The sequence below is a fragment of the Microchirus variegatus genome (genome assembly GCF_963457635.1).
Source record: "Microchirus variegatus genome assembly, chromosome: 16".
NCBI classification, from domain to species: domain Eukaryota; kingdom Metazoa; phylum Chordata; class Actinopteri; order Pleuronectiformes; family Soleidae; genus Microchirus; species Microchirus variegatus.
This window is the reverse complement of record NC_139817.1, coordinates 22,026,927-22,038,789: the sequence shown is the minus strand read 5'-3', so window position 1 is coordinate 22,038,789 and position 11,863 is coordinate 22,026,927.

The following is an 11,863-nucleotide window of genomic DNA, read 5'->3' as shown; positions in this document are numbered from 1 at the left end:
CATCTTCATTATTTATTTATTTTTTAGAAATTTTTTGTTCCCAAATTCCTAATTTTCCAGTAGTTCTGGAGCTTTTTTATATGGTCCCCTCGTGATGCTTTTCTTTCATTTTGTTAGACATGACACAGTTTACAATAAAAGAACACTACTCAAATTTGTCATGTATTGTCATGTTTTGATATATTTTGATGACAAGTACTTTTTATTGGGTGTATTTATTATCTCGGGCAAAAATCACCCGGCGTAAGTGATGGTGTTTTGAATTTGAGCGATAGTGTTTTAGGGTTAAAAAAACGTCACTTTACGTTTTAACATAGTAATGGAAAAAAAGTAGCCTAGGGTGTGCTTAGGGTTAATGGAGACCAACCCTCAAGAGTAAAACATGTGTTAGATGGCATTTGAATTTTATTATGATAATAATAATAATGATCAATGGAAGACAGCCTTCAAACGTAAAACATCTTTATGAGACATTTCATCGGGTTTTTATATTTTAATCTTGAGAGAAAAAAACTGAGCGACTGTTTGAGTCTGTCAGAGCGTAATAATTTGTTGATGGTCCCTAAAGTGAAGTCCCGGTGGTGATGGATGGATGGAGCGAGGGCGCGCAGCGGCTTTTCTTCACTGACGCGTGCTGACACCGAAGACGCCGCTCGCGCTCTCGCCTTTGACACACACACACTTCGATCAAACTTGGACAGAGACACGAAGGACAATCCACGACAGCTGTTCTTTCTTCCTCATCCGAGACACTGAGGTGAGTCGTTTTCTTTGCTCTTTCTTCCTCTGCACACATTCTTCTGAGTGGACACGGATTTACGCTCCTGTCTTACAGATGCTTCTTTTTTTTTTTTTTTAAAGAAACTAAAGTTGACAGTTAAATTTAAACTTGAACAACATTTTAATAAAGACATATACTTTCTGGGTTGTTATTATAATAATAATAATAATCATAATAATCATAATAATCGTAATAATAATACTTTTTTTACGTGCATCATTCATTTGACAATTCTATTAAATGTGTTTTGCCTTTTTTAACATAGAAAAAGCATGACAAACAATAACAAACAACACAATAACAGACAAACATAAAGGGCTCAGCAAACAAGTGCTGTTATTCTTTCCGTCTCATATGATGAAATAATAACAAAGGATTCACAAAAGTGATTAACCTCTATTAAAATAAATGTGCTGAACAACTCTTACAGTCTCTGTGAAATGAAAAAAAAAAAAAAGTAAATACAAAAATGTTTGAATGAAAGCAAAATACTAAATATTTTTTAATAATTTCTGAGGAAAACAAAAAAACGTAATAAACAGCTGATAAATGAAATAAGTGGCCAATTCAGATTATTTAAAAAGTAATAATCTGACACAGGTGAGGTTAAAGGTTTAAAACAAGGCACAGACAGTGGACCATGTGTCTTATTAATGTCCTTCAACTTTTCTCAACAAAAAAAAAAATTCTTAATATCAGAGCAGGAAAATGCTGAGAATAAACATGACCTACGCTGGTTTTCATACATGGCTAAACTTCACCATGGACATGACGTCCTTATACGAGCATGTATAATAGTTCACAGCTTGACATCAGCACGTCAGTGCAAATTTAATGAGAAGCTGTTCAGCCAGAGAAATTAAGCACTTCATTCATATTAATGAGCACTCAAAGCTGCTCAAGTGTTGCACCGTTCGTGTACATTTAATATAATGCAATATCCAGCCTACACTGTCATATTAAATATTCTTATACATTTGGTTTTTAACAGTTATACACTGGAGACAAAACAACCCCCCCCCCCACACACATCTCTTTCTTTACTGGGGGGATTCTATAGCGCCACCATGAGGAGAGCAATGTCTTTGTTTCCTGTTTACAACTGTCACAATCCGTATCGGTCAGTGTCGGTATCGGTCTGATGCTGGTCAAAAAAATCACTGTATCGGATATCGGGAAAGATGGAAAAACGTAAAATCTGATACAATGCAGGAAAAATGGAAATAAAAGTCAGCCTCTTTAGCCGAGTCATGTTTGGGGCTGTTTGTTTGGGAGAACAATATCTGTTAAACAGTTGGAGAATTATGTCTTTGCAGTGACTCAGCATCGGACTCATTTTTTCGATTTTGTGATATTGGTATCGTACACAAGAAAGTGGTAACGTAGCATCCCCTAGTGGTGGATCGTGTTAACTGCTGTCTTCACACTTGTTTCTTTCTTTCATGAAAAACAAGGACGTACCCCACCTTGTCTTCTTTACATAATTTGTAAGTTTTTGTAATTGACGTGTTCCGTGCATGTATATTTATGATTTGTGCTTTGTGTGCTCTCACTGCTGCAAAACGAATCGTCTCCCCTTGGGGACAAATAAAAACATGGATTGATTGATTGATAATGTATACATCTTTTGGACATTTTAATGAACAATAGAGAGAAAAACAATTTAAATATGCTGTCTGCACTGCATGTGCCATAATATGACATGGCACATGCTTTCACTGATTGACTGAGTATTATGGCTGCTTGTTTTGGAAGATTTAAGCATTCCTCTTTAATTGGCCAACACAATCATCGAGAAACAACCACACACCGCTGGGGAAAATCGTTAACCACTAACCCAGAGGGGGGTGGTTAGGGTCAGATGAGCAGCAGATTCTCTCAGCCTCAGTGTTCTTTGAACCACTGACTATAAAGCAAGTGGCTTCATGTGGGACACAAGGCAACATAAGTCCCAGTGAATCAGGAGTCTCTGTCACTATGACTAAATCATTATGTGATATGGCCTTTATTTTTATCATCTTTTTTTTAATCCTTTTATCTCATTGCTCTTTCTTTGTAAGCACCGCAAACCAATTAAGATTTGTTTTATTTATGCTGTTTATACGTGTGTGTACTGTTATGTATTGTATGTAAAAGCACTTTGTAAACTGTGGTTTTTAACGGTGCTATACAAATTAAGTTATTATTAAGTGCCAGTTTGTAAAATAAAATAATAATCATAATAATATTAAATATTAAATATATCATAGGATATCTATTTATTGAAATATTCAGTCTATATTGAAATAACTAATAACTAGAATTGGGTTTGCCATTTTGCCAACTTGTTGTGTAAGTCCCACATTCGTGGACTCGAGACTTGCTCGATTAACGTCGGTAAAAAGACTTGACTTGTTAAATATTTACATTTTCTCAATTTTGAAACATGGTAAACACTGGGTGTCTGCTTTTCAAACCTGGCAACCGAGCGAAGGAAGGTAAGACAGGAAGTCACTTAGTCGCTAGTTAACGTCTTGGTGGGTCAAAAGCTGGTGATGACAAGTGTCCAAAGCGTGTGTTTTTATTTTTTTTTTAGTCTAATATCTGAAATGCATTTCCAAGCCCTAAAAATAAATTTTACGCTCTGTATTTTTATTTAGTTTCATTTTAATGATGCTAATAAGATATTTTTTTCTGTTGTATGGGACCATGAAGCAGTCCTTACATTGTGAAGGTGTGACTTGAAGGTTAAGACTTGAGAATCGAAGGTTAAGTCTTGCATAGAACCGTAAGATCAAACCAAAGAAGCTTCTTAAGAAGCTCTTAACGAGAGCTGTTCACCACGGTGGTGCTGAAACTGAATCAATCGATGCCAGGCAAATCGATCACCCACCGCTTTATCAGCGCATAAGTCACACACAGCGCCCCGTGGTCCCCCCACACAGGTGCAATTAGGCTCAGGGGCGTCTGCAGGAATTAATGCTATGGTACGCACGCCCATCAACGTTACACAGCCCTATAAAGGCTATCTTACCTTTAGATTTGTTCTAGCGTGCTGTTAACGTATGGCGTTTTGACAAGCACACCAGTTGTCTACCTTGTTATTGCCCATCTGGAATAACTCCTCTAGCGTGACTGCTTCCATCCGCATATATACACCCGTGAATATCGGCACACACATGTGAGAATGGAAGAAATCTGCAGCAAAAAAAACCAAGCGGGCACCGCGTCGTTTACCGCGGAGGAGACGGGCGTGTTGTTGGTGGACGAGGTGTGGCAGCACCGTGAAGTTTTATTTGGTGGAACTAAAGGAAAGAAAAACATCACGGTGAAGAACCGTGCATGGCAGGCTATAGCGGAGAAGATGTCCCCCTCCAGCCCATGTGGCCTGCGTGACTGGGGTGCTGTGTGCGAAAAGAAGTGGCAGGAATTCCAAAGCCAGACCAAGAAGAAAAGTGCCCAGGTGAGGAGGGAAGCCATGGGCACGGGTGGTGGAGCACCGGGTGGGACGACCCTCACTCCCGATGAAGAGAAAGTCCTGTCCATAATCGGGAAGACGGCCTCTGAAGGCATCACAGGGGGCATTGATGTTGAGGGGGACGAGGGCCTCTCAGAAAGTGAGGAATTATATTATTTTATTATGGTCCACAGCTATGAGCGCATTTCAACATTGAATATTGTTTTATTATTTCAAAAAGTGGAGGATATGAATTTCCCTGATGCGGCTTGATCACTGTAGCCTAGAAATCTAGACGCCCCTAGCGGCAGGCTGTGATCACTGAACATTTGGTCGCTAAGAAGGCTGTTAAGAGTGGGTCAGCTCGATCTTACGTTTCCTTCTTAGTGAAAGATCTTCTTAAGCTAAGAGCGACTCTGGGAAACACGCTCTTCTTTCACAGCGTTCTTAAGAGCGCTCCAAAGAAGATCTTATCGTTAAGAGCTTCTTAACGAATCTGGGAAATGCGGCCAATATCTGTCCCTGCACAGAAAGCTCAGAGTCCCATTTGAACATTTGTCTGCAAACCACTCATTAAATCTGTTCTCACCTTGAACAGCTCATCTTGGATCAATTGTATAACTAACGACTGAATCAAAGCGTGCAACTTGGCTGCTGCTTTCCTGTCATTCCCACTCATACAGTCTTTACATCACTTTACACATGCTTGTATCTGACCTTGTTTTTAAGCTTTGCCACGTTTCATATGATTGTAGTAGTTGTGATCTTGACATGGCCTCATGAAGAGGGGATCCTGGCACAAAGCTGCAAAAAAACCACATCATCAGACATTTAATACATTTGAAGCCTGGGATCAGTTAATATTTGAAGTATAATTGAGATGCAGCAGTGGATCAATACCTCCTGTGTGCAGTGGTGCAGTTTCCCATGATTTCCCCGCTGCCACCCATCTTTAATTTATCATATACTGGTCGGTTGACGAGTGTCCACATAGAAAAATATCTCTGTGTTCAAGTTTTGTTAACCCTAACCCTAAGATCACATTGTGGCTGTTTTCTGAATTTCCCTCAAAAAGCAAGTCAAATATCATTGGACAAATTCAATGCAATTGTATTTGTGTCGCGCCGAATCCCAAGGCGCTAGCATTATAGAGAGCACAGAAACCCCAACACTCGAGATGTGCTGCCATCTGCCTCGACCGGTTGGGGTGAAAGGAAAAATAAGTGGGGAGAGAAATGACAAGAGGGAGGTTAGGTAGAGCTTAGATCGGGCCAAAAAATAATCAAGTCGTAATTACAGTTAATGTGTCGCATTAACTGTGATTACGATCCCGATTCAAACCCGACATTTCTTTTAATACGTGAGCCGTAAAAATGTACACGTACGTCCACGTCCTCCCCACAGCGGGAGCTTGTTGTACCTGCTGCCACCGTCTAATAACAGAGCCGCTGAGATCCGCTTCCATGAACGCGCTCACGGACGCAGGTTTTTGCTTGATCAAGGGTCCCGACCCGGCCCCGAGGATAGTGGTCGGGCTCTGGAAGAGAATCTAAACTCTAAGGTGAGATAGGGACAGAAGAAAGAGAACCAGAAGCAGAAATACAACAATTATATCAAGTTATACGTTTAGAAGAAAGTTTGTGATGATTATGACTGAATCTGAAAAGACTTTGTTGACAGCGAAGATTTCTAATTAGACTGCAAATCCTGTCTTCTTTTATGTTGCTGCCTGGTGGGTAGCTTTGAAGTCTTTGTGACAGCTGTTGTGGCGACGCTGGAGATTTGGAACATTTCCGACAAAGAGCAACACACTGGCTTGCCATTTACCTCCACAATAAAAGCTAATTCTACTGAAATACAATACAATCTGCGTGTTTAGCTTTACCGTCGGAGCCGTGACGCTCTGCCAGTTTTATTGGCAGTTGACAAACCACATACTTTATCGCCACCAACTCGTAGATCCTCACAAGTGCGACGTCTGTTGCAGGTCATAGGTAAAACACCAGCACAATGTGCATGACAGCTCCCTCTGGTGGTAGCATGTCAGAAACTATTTGTCATGATTGATGGTTGTACAATTCTGTATTTATTGGTGACAATAAGCGAGTAGCGCAGCCTTCATTATAAAAGTGTGTCAGCTTTCACTGACGGACGATGACATCACTCACCTGCTCAAACCTCATAACAATAACATAATTTGCATATTTGTGTCTTGGGACACTGGTAGTGGAAATAAAAGATCAGTTTTATGGAATGGACAGCTTAACTTACCAAGATAGCTTATTTTGAACAATTTATATTTATAATCATCTATGGGCTCCTTATCTGGAAATGATTGATCACAATGGCTAATACCTGAGATACATTTAATTTATTTTTGTATCATTTATTTTATCATTTGTTTTTTTACGATTATGATAATTATTTTTCTTTTCCCTTCTTACTGTTAGATTTGTTTTATTTTTCTTAAAATGTTGATTTATACTTGTTAGCAATGTCTATACTTACACTGGTTGTGCTTTTGTAATGAAAATTTACATAAAGCAAGCATACCTATCCACTCTCATGTTAATAAGAGTATTCAAAAATAAAACCTTTTTAAATTTGTGACTAATTGCATAATGGACTGTGAACAGTCATGTAGTTATTCATGATTATTCATGATCAAAGATAAAAGTAGATTAACAAAAAAAAGCTCTTTGAACATAATTTTTACGCATCCTTCAAAGTTATGATTCATTTTACTTTTGTTATGAAGTACCAATAACTGTGATTTTTATTTATTTGCTTTTCATTCAAATAAATGAGCCAATTGATCACAGTCGAGTCTTGAGGAGAATACTTGATACAGTGCTATTTTTTGTTATCTATTAATTTTGACAAATTGCAGTTCAGTTATTCATCCGCGTCTGAATGGGTAACATTTGTGAAAAGAGGATTCATTTTGTTAGTAGTAAGTGCGTTTGTCAAACTCTGAGAAACCCAGTTTTTGTCGTCTCTCACTGTTCCAAGTGAGCTGAACTGATACTAAAATGTGACATTAACAGACTCTGCCTTTGTCTCCATGAAGGATGTCCACTCTCTCTTTAAAAAAAAAAATCATCTTTGTGTGCTAGTTTGTTTCCATTTAAAAACAAACTGGAGAATGATCTTAACTGCGTTTGTGTGTCTGAGACAATCTGAATGGAGGAAATTTCTCGTTAGGGAGAAGTCTAAAGAAAATGTGTTGCTACTGATGCAGCTCTGATTGTGTTTGTATCGTCTCCTTTGTATGTATAGTTAATGGAAAAAATTATTTAGTCTTTGTATCCAGCTCTCCTCCCCCAACAGGTTGAGGCAGATGTTCATTCAATCTGAGTCTGTTTGTATCAGAAATGTCTTCCTTTTAAAAGTGTTCCCGTTGTGTTCAAGTGCCTTGAGAAAATATTAGTAGACATTAAACTAGGGGATGTGAATCTTTGTGTGGCTCACGATTCGATTCAAAAGCGATTCTCGACTCAAAAATTGTTACAATGCATAGTGTGTTCAGGCAGATTATGGCATCAAGACAGTAGAGTTTGTGTAAGATAATGTGATAATGTGATCACACAATGGCAAACTTAAGACAAAAGTTAACATTTATTCATTCAAAACAAATAAAAAAACTTACTTACAACTGCACACTTTTTTTTCAAAATAGAAATTAAAAAAATAAAAATAATATAATATATATATATATATTTTTTTTTAATCGATTTTTGAAGTTCATGAATCGATTCAGAATCGTGGATGACTAGAATTGTGATTCCTATGTGAATTGATTTTTTCCCCACACGCCTACATTATACAAACACAATTTAATTTCATTTAGTTGCAAATTCTCTTTTACTCCAAGGGTAAAAACCGTTAGTAAAGACTGTCAAACTGACATCGGTGGATAGACAAGGCTGTTGTATGCTGTGTATCAGACATGAACAAGTGGTTTAGAGTCCACTCGAAGATTAATGAATAGGTCCACAAAGTTTTCTAGTTTGATACAGACTCTGGGTCAAGGTCTGCTTGGAGATGAGAGCGCTGGGAGCGCTGTACTGAAGCTAAACTCTACTGAACTCTTCAGTTGTTGAGCAAGGTTATTATAGTTCATGAAACATGAAGAAAACTGAAATTGAAAAAAAAAGAGAGCCTTAGTGAGAGGGGGAGGCGCTTGGACATCCGGGAGAGGCTCAGGCTCAGAGTTAGAGAGGAGCCAGCTGAGGTGGATTGGGCATCTGGTTAGGATGCCTCCTGGAGGTGTTTCAGGCATGTCCTTCTGGGAGGAGAGGGAGGAGACCCCGGGGGGTGACCCAGGCCACGCTCAAGGGATTACATCTCTCAGCTGGCCTTCGGAACGCCTTAGAATCCCCTCAGAGGAGCTGAGTAGAAGTGGCCAGGGAGAGGGCTGTCTGGGTTTCCTTGCCAAGGTTGCTGCCCCTGCAATCCGTACCTGGATATGTGGAACACAACGGAATGGAACATTGTGAGGAATTGGAAGACCACAGGCACAGTTCTAGTTAAGGCCCAAAGTGGCAGACCAAGAAAAATCTCAGATAAGCAGAGGCCAAGGATGGTGTGAACAGTCACAGTCAACCCCCAGACCAGCTCCAAAGACCTACAACATCATCTTACATCGTTCAACTACTCAGCGCACTTTACACAAGGAGATGCTGCATGGAAGAGTAATGCAGAAAAAGCCTTTTCTCTGCACCCGCCACAAACAGAGTCACTTGAGGTATGCTAAAGCACATTTGTAATAAGGTGCTGTGGACTGATGAAACTAAAATAGAGTTATTTGGGCAAAACAAGGGGCGTTATGTATGGTGGAAAAAGAACGCAGCATTCCAAGAAAAACACTTGCTGACTACAGTAACATTTGGTGGTGGTTCCATCATGCTGTGGGGCTGTGTGGCCAGAGCAGGGACTGGGAATCTTGTTAAAGTTGAGGGTCTCATGGATTCCACTCAATATCAGCAGATTCTGGAGAACAATGTCCAGGAATCAGTGACAAAGTAGAAGTTGTGCCGGGTCTGAATCTTTCAACAAGACAACGACCCTAAACTCTGCTCAACATCTACTAAGGCATTCATGCAGAGGAACAAATACAACGTTCTGGAATGGACATCTCAGTCCCCAGACCTGAATATTATTGAACATTTGTGGTGTGATTTAAAGCAGACTGTCCATGCTCGGAAACCATCAAACCTGACTGAACTGGAGATGTTTTGTAAAGAAGAATGGTCCAAAATGACCTTCAGCCAGTGAATCATCCAATTATTTAGGAAAAACGCCTGCTGGACAGACTTGTCCAGACAGTAGATGGGTGAACCCGGGGTCTCGTTTACAAGACAGACCTGTTCCAGGTAGGCAGCAGCAAAACACAAAGTTACAGACTAACTGAACATACAGGAGACACAACACAGAACACAAACATTAAAGTGGTATAGTGCAATCTACAAAGTGCAAAGAAGAATTGGACTGGTTAGGTACATGTGCAGACTACCACAGACTGTCTCATCAGCCTTCCCACAAGCAATTTGAAGTCTCCTAAAGGAATAAAGCAGAACAGCTTCAGCCTCTGCTGGACAATGTTCCAGCTTGCAGGTGCAGCGTAGGAGAACGCCTTCTTGCCAAGTTCAGTACAGACTGACGGGATTGCTAATCACAACGTGTGAAGCTTGCCTTTTGCTTCCATTGGTTGACATTTCCGACTTCCTGGGGGAGGTTCTCCTGACAGAGAGCTGGAATCCGAGTCTGTCTCTGCCTTCAGGTGTTCACCTACCGCTGTGAGTACTAAATAGCACGGTGATTCTGTCTAAAGAGCAGATGCGGGCATGCGGCCACGCTTTAACCCCTTCCGAGACTGGCCGGTGTTATTAGACATGGGGAAAAAACATAAATAACAGGGATCTAGAGTGCGATCGATGCACACCTTACATTTCCAGTGTGTTTATCCAGTCGGTGAAAGTGAAAATGGGCCTCAAGACAGTGACATTACATGCACCCAACTGGCAGTGTCAATCATGTGGGACACATATAGCTGTGATTTGAGGGAATATGATTTGCACTGCAGGCTCATTCACACACAGTGTTTATCAATGTGTTTGCTTTCAGAGAGGCTCCAAATGAAAGGAGAGAGCAGTGGGATGATTGGATGATTAGCCTTTTATGTGAGTTGTCAGTTTGTCAGCTTGAGATGCCTCACTTAAGCCATTCATTTATTTTCTCTAAAAAGAGGAAAAGACCCGAGACACTGCACAAGTGTGATTTTTTCAGAATAAATAAATAAATAATAATAATAATAAAAAAATAGGCAGAAATCTGAGATTAGTCATAATTCTGAGAAAAGGTCAGAAATCTGAGTAAAAGTCAGAAATCTGAGATTAAAGTCAGGATTCTGAGATTAAAGTCAGGATTCTGAGAAGAAAGTCTGAAATCTGAGATTAGAGTCAGGATTTTGAGAACAAAGACATAAATCTGTGATTAAAGTAGGAATTCTGAGATCAAAGTTGGAATTCTGATCCAAAAAAAGTCAGACATCTGAGATTAATGTCAGAATTCTGAGGTAAATCAGAAATCTGAGACTTTTTCTTTTTTTTCTACAATACAATGGTGTTTGTTGCTTGTATTAAACATTAAATAAACATACTTAGAAATGTATGTGACTGTCAAAGTAATATCAATAACCAAAGTTTTTTCCATTTTGATGGTCGTAGTAGTTGATTTGTTTGAAGTTGTTTTTTGGGCTGCTGTGCTTTGACGTAGATGACTTGTTTTTCAGACATGTCAGACACAGTTTGCATGCAGACATTCTCCTGTCATTGCACTGTTTTTGTAGATGTCTGCTGTATTGTAACCCTGCTATGAGGAAAAACTATGATCTTTTTCTAGCTTTAACCTGCTGTCAAACTAAGTTGTATGTCCCTCATTAAGTCAAAACATCAAATGTTCAACCAGTTTTACACTGGTATTCATCTCTACAGAGAAATAAGTCCTTGAATTTGGTTTCAGTTAAATAGATTAAATACAGCGCAGTTGCCTTTGTTGGTCGGTCATTTTCATCATCTCATTTTTGCATAAAGAATGTGAGTGACTAGTGACTTTCGTCGTTTTCAGTGTAACTGAATAATTAGAATCACTTAATAACAAATATTTGTTCAGTATGACCGAAGGCGAGCCGGTGGAATCACGTCATTTGTATCGTCGCCAATAAAGTCTTCAATTTTGGTTGAAACTCAAACTTTTCAAAAGGAGAAGAATCTTTATTTGTCCTGTGTAAAGCATAAAAGGACAAGGTTGCAGCCTCAAATCTTGCATGCACCTCTCTTTCATGACATTAAGCCTGGTATCAAACAGTGAGCGTTCTCCAGTGACACTGACACAAGGTTTATTATTTATTACGGCCTGAGCAGGAATGTGCCAGGGCGAAGTGCGAGGAACCTATTGTTCCTGTTGAGATTTTAAATTTTTCTCTCTGATGTTGCACTCATTCTTGAGGCGGTTAACGCGCATAAAAACTCTTGAAATTTGGCACGGCGGTCGGGTCAGCAAAAATTGCGATAGTGGCATAGGGCGCAAACCCGTTCATAGCCACAGGGCTCTATAGCACCCAACAGTCGTCAGATGGAGACAAA